Source organism: Tupaia chinensis, unplaced genomic scaffold (genome assembly GCF_000334495.1).
Source record: "Tupaia chinensis unplaced genomic scaffold, TupChi_1.0 Scaffold000028_1, whole genome shotgun sequence".
NCBI classification, from domain to species: domain Eukaryota; kingdom Metazoa; phylum Chordata; class Mammalia; order Scandentia; family Tupaiidae; genus Tupaia; species Tupaia belangeri.
In genome coordinates this window covers 5894884-5900859 of record NW_006159458.1, presented here as the reverse complement: position 1 = coordinate 5900859, position 5976 = coordinate 5894884, and the positions used below count along the sequence as shown (strand labels likewise).

The window sequence follows — 5976 nt, the reverse complement described above, 5'->3', positions numbered from 1 at the left end:
CAACATACTTCAGTCCCCATCCTCCATGTTGTATCTCTGCCCAGTGGTATTTATAAAAGATGAAAAGTATTATTATTGTTAATCTCTTTTTTTTTTTTTTTGGAGAGATTTTTGCTATAGGGCGTGTGCGCTTGCCAGACAGACAGAGAGAGACATAGAGACAGAAAGCGAGAGATCACCCCCCAGGGGGATGGTCACGCCGCAGTCCCTTCTCCTCCATTCTCCTCTCAGGACCTTGGGCACGCACACACACGCGCCCAGCGTGAGTTTTAAGCCACCGGGTCCAGGACGTGAACCGTGGTCGACTACGTGGGAGTCCAGCGACATAGCCATTACGCTAACTGCTGGTTCCCATTAATCTCATTTTTGTAATAAGAAAAAGAAATGAGAACAACAGTATTTTTTTCCAAATATTACAGATCAAAAAATAGCTCCTAGTTTAGTCAACTGTGCTGTTGTGTCCCAACTCTTTGCTTCCCTCAGAAATATATTTTCATTCACTCTTTATATCATCACTGAAGAATCAAAAAACAGCTCCTAGTTTAGTAAACTGCTGTTGTGTCCCAACTCTTTGCTTCCCTCAGAAATATATTTTCATTCACTCTTTATATCATCACTGAAGATATGGAGATTTTCAAGTAACTCATTGGGATCACATGAGGGGGTTTTAATTAGCAGTGGTCAAACCACACAGTTTCTGAGGTTCTTACACATTTCGATATTACTTCAGGGAGAAAAGATTTAATATCGAAACCAATCTGTTCCCTCAAGGAATGGCCTGATAGTACAGTGGGTAAGCAGTGTGCATGTGGTATCAGATCCCACAGAGCTGACTGAAGTTCAAATTCCAGAAGTTCAAGTGGCCATGTCCCATCGGAGGGTTCTCTCTCTCTCTCTCTCTGACAAGAGCGTGTACCCTCTGGCAATAAAAAATGAAAAAGTTAAAAACTTTATAGATTTATTTGGTTTTAATACCTTTCAAAACACTAACTATGAGTTATAAAATATATGACCAATACCGAATGTGGTGAGCATAAAAATTAGAGTGGATGCCCTACTTTTAATGATTTCCTCAGTGACAGCTCAGAACTGGCTTCTCTCTCCATTAATTAAAGAAGAATTCTTTTTCTCCATGGTAGACTATTTCTTCCAGATGGGAGCTGCCATGTTCTTACTTAGCTCCACATCCTTGGCCATGTGGAATAGTCAAGAGACAAACCAACCTGAGTAACAATAGTGCCTACATTCTTGGCTGCAGAAACACATATGACCCCAGCCAGACCAATCGGAATTCTTTGAGATTTTTGCCAACTCAAGATGGGAGAAAGCATTCTCTTCTCAGATACTGCAAAGAAGCTGCCAGCAGTGGTCATGTCCCCACCGGCTGCAAAAACCAAGTCTCTAGATGAGGAGGAATAAAGCTAAGACTTGGAAAGAAAAACAGCAGAATTTCAACAGAATATAGATCTTTAATTCTAGATATTTCTTAGGCCAACTTCACCTATGCCTATTTCTACATTTGAATACATGATCTAGGCAAGTTTAAATACATTCTATCATTTGTAGCAAACAAACAAACAAAAAATCCAATTAGCACAATTAATGTATAAAATTTCGCCAACCCCTTCTCAGGAAGTTCTAGTCAAGGCTTATGAATATTGGTAACAGAAGTTCAATTTAGTCTATCTTAAACAAATAGGGAGATTTATTCACTCATATAACCTAAGGCAGGTGTGGGACCTGGCTCTGGGAACTGCGGACTCCTAACCAGCTCTGTCTCACCTCCACTGTTCTCTGCATGTTAACTCCATTACTTCAGAGTTGTTCTCTTGCCCTGGGAATAAAACTGGCCACAAACAGCTCAACAACTGTAGAGGAAAATGGTCTTTCTCTTCCACTTAGAAGCCAGTTAGCAAAACTCTAAGAAAGTACTGATTAAATCTGGCTTGGGTCATGACCTAATTTCCGAACTACTCTCTGTGGCAGGGGTTCTTACGTAGCACAACTAGCCAATTCCTGCAGCCAAAGAAATAGAATCGAAAGGAAGATGGCAGCTCCCATTTGGATCAATTGCACAGAATACACTCATTAAATAAGTTGGTGATTAAGTCAAAATGAGAGAAATAGGTTCTCTTCTGAAACTCTGGGAATAAGTTATGTTGTTTTGAAGGTTCTTATACTTCCAGAAAGGGGGGAAATCGTGGTGATTAAAGCTGCCTCTTAATCAAGGAAATCTATAGTAGCAACTAAGTTTTACTGTTCTTCCCAATAAGTCAGTTTCGATCTTTGAACTGTGCCTTATTCTTTTTTTTTTTTTTTTCTCTATAGGGTGCGTGCGCTCGCCAGACAGACAGAGAGAGACACAGAGACAGAAAGCGAGGAATCACTCCCCAGAGAGGATGGTCATGCCGCAATCCCTTCTCCTCCATTCTCCTCTTGGGATCTTGGGCACGCATGCACACACGCCTGGCGTGAGTTTTAAGCCACCGGGTCCGGGACGCGAACCACGGTCGACTACATGGGAGTCCAGCGACATAGCCATTACTCTAACTGCTGGTTCCCAACTGTGCCTTATTCTTTAAAAGCTAAGATGCTAGAAATTCAGTGAGATTTGGTGGTCTTTCTTATGCAAATACAGCAGTCCCTGTAACAGGATAGCACAACTGTTGGATCTAGGTAGGCACAAGTTGGCAAGGACTGTAGATCCACCTTCTGTTTTGATGACTTTTCTGCATTATTTTTCTCATTTTCTACTATCCTCTCTGCACTCTGCGTCCTCTGTGAGACCTTATTCTGAGTGAGGATTTTCCACAACTTGACTCTGTCCCTCTAGCATCTGCTCTGGCTCCATGGCAGACCCTGCAAGTCCCAGTGCTTGGATTCCAGTCTTGGAAAACAAGAACAGCCTTGAGTTACCTGGGAGATTCCAACATGAAGACCTATCTATTTATTTATTATGTTTCAAAGATTTATTTATTTTTAATTTTTTAAATGTATTATCATTATTCTCCAATTTTGACCAGAGAGAGAACAGACAGAAAGGGAGAGTGAGAAAGCAAGCCTCCAGGTTCGGGACTCGAACTGTGGTCAGCCATATGGGAGTTCAGCGTCTCAACCACTACACCACCTGCTGGCTCCTCTTGTTTATTTTTTACTGCCAGTGGGCATGTGTGATCTCCAAAGAGACAGAAAGGGAGAGAAGGCACCTCCACCTGGGTGTGGCCATCCTGCAATCTCTTTCCTCTATTTCTTCATCTTGTCAGGATTTGGGTCACACACACTACACTCCTGGCATGTTTTTCAAGCCATTGAGATTTGAACTGCAGTCGGCCATGCAGGATCTGGCTTTCCATGCACAGCCCTTAACCACTGTGCTACAGAACAGTTGTCTGAGTGAATTCCAAGAGAATATGGAGTCCAAATTTCCTTAGCAAGCTATTCTCCAATTCCTCGCCCACAGTTACGTTAAGAAATAATAAATATTTTAAACGACTAAATTTCGGATTGTTATATAGCAATAAATATCCAATATATAACAAGACACATAAGTTCACCAAAAATATCGATATCTGAGTAACTTCTCAGCAACCAGCTCTTCTGAAATATTAAGTCAACTTTCAGATGTCAAATTAGACCACATGACCACAAATGGAATATGTTTTCTGGTTCCTTCTTCCTGTTGAGGCTGCTATTCTGAGAAGTACTATCTCCAAGGCACTCTGGTTCTAATAATTAGTTATTTGTCTTAAGCCAATGAGATCTTTGTTGCAGGGAAAACCAGAAACACTGTTTTCTTTAGGAGTAGTAAAAATTCAAGCAAGTGTTGATGTCACTAGAAAAGAATACAAAGTAGCGGTGAGACCATAGCTCCCACCACACCCACTAGGTTTTCAGTTAAACACTAACCAGACCTAAATCTTAAAACACACACACACACACACACACACACACACACACACACACACATTTAACAAAAGAGCTGCTATTCATGTATTTTAAAACTTTTCTTGTTTACTTTTACTAAGTAACTTGCTGGGAAAATGTGTGTTACTGAAATATTTTTAGATATGTAAACTCCCTGTTAATTGCTAAAGGAAGGGGTTTTGGAACTACGCATGCTAATATTTGCCTTCCTGAGCACTAACTGTCCCTTAGTAACATGTTCAAAGGATTCAAAGGAAGAGCTTTAAAAATGGCAATGGAGGAAGAAGGGGAACAACCTATTTTTAAAAAAGAAATACTCTGAGAAAAAAATTAAATTGACTTAGGCGTTCTAGCAAAGGCAATAATGGAATTGTCCTAAAGTCAAAGAATTTAACATGAGCAAATATGAAAATATTTTTATCTATACAATTAAAAAAAAAAATCCTACTTGGGCTAGCCAATGGTGTAGCAATTACGTTGCTGGACTCCCCAGCATGGGGACTATGGACTATGGCTGACTACAGTTCGAGTCCTGGACCCAGTGGCTTCAAACTCATGCTGGGTGCATGTGTGTGTATGTCCAGGATCCCAGGAGGAGAACAGAAAAGATGGGATTGTGGCGTGGCCATCCATACTGGGGGGAGGGGGGAAAGATTTGTTGCTTTCTGTCTCTCTGGTGAGTGAGTGCAGGTGCCCTATAGCAAAAAAAAAACAAAACAAAAACAAAAAAACAAAAAAAAACTCTCTCTCTCTCAAAAACAAAAACAAAAACAAAAACGTACGAAGTCAAAAATCATTGACATTGGGGAACCAGCAGATGGCATGATGGTTATGTCGCTGAACTCCCACGTAGTTGACTGCGGTTCTAGTGCTGGACCTGGTGGCTTAAACTCACTCTGGGCACATGCGTGAGGGTACCCAAGATCCCAAGAGGAGAATGAAGGAGAGGGGATTGCAGCATGGTCATACCGCCCCCTACCCTGGGTGTGATTTCTTGCTTTCTATCTCTGTCTGTATCTGTCTCTTTGGTAAGCACACACACCCTATAGTAAAAATGTCTCTTAAAAAAAAAATGACATGTAGAAAGTTAATTAGTAGTTTCCTGGAACTGGGGGTGGGGGGTAGGGGGAGGAGACTGAGGTTACTTTCTGGGGTGATGGCAATGTTCTGAAATTGAATTATGGTGATGATCGCACAGTACTGTAAATACATGAAAAACTATAGAACTGCGTACTCTACAAGGGTGAGTTCTTTTTGTTTGTTTGTTTTGGGCAGATTTTTGCTATAGGGCACGTGTGCTTACCCGAAAGACAGAGAGAGATAGAAAGCAAGAAATCACCCCCAGGGGGGATGACCACGCCACAATCCCTTCTCCTCCATTCTCCTCTCGGGATCTTGGGCATGCACACACACGCTCCTGGCGTGAGTTTAAGCCACTGGGTCTGGGATTCAAACCATAGTCGACCACATGGGAGTCCAGCGACATAGCCATTACGCCAACTGCTTGCCCCTACATAGGTGGATTCTATAATAATTAAGTAATTCCTAAAGAAAGTTGTTTGTAAAAGTTGTAATTGATGACCCTGAAAGTATTTAACTAAAAGATCAGCAATGCGCAATTGGCACCAAGAGAATGATTGTTTCAACTGTTGTTTTCCTCCGGTTTCTAAGCAGTTACACGTGCAGAGCTAAAATTGAAATCGAATTTCAAAACACACCAATGGAACATTTGAAAACACTCTCTAACAGCAAATGCAATTAAGAAGCTTTTTTAAGCTTAAAGGTTTACTTCACCCTGTGCTCAGGCAATAAATCTGATAGACTTTGAACTTTCTGTCAGAACGAAACAGGTGACAACTACAGTCGTTTGCAATTACTGTCAAGGCAAATCTACAAGGTACACTGAAACTCTCACAAGTGGAACAGCCATTCTTTTCATAGACAATACTGTAACCACAACAAGTATATCAGATATTTTGCATTGTAACACTTCAAAGAACACTGTTTGCCTATGTGTTACCTTAAATGTGTAACAGATGCACTAAGGGAAAG

General features: G+C 41.1%; 1 pseudogene; it reads right to left on the bottom strand.

Moving 5' to 3' along the window:
- Window positions 1-2273: 2273 nt before the first annotated feature.
- LOC102499646 (protein dpy-30 homolog) lies at window positions 2274-2851 on the bottom strand (annotated as a pseudogene).
- Window positions 2852-5976: the final 3125 nt, after the last annotated feature.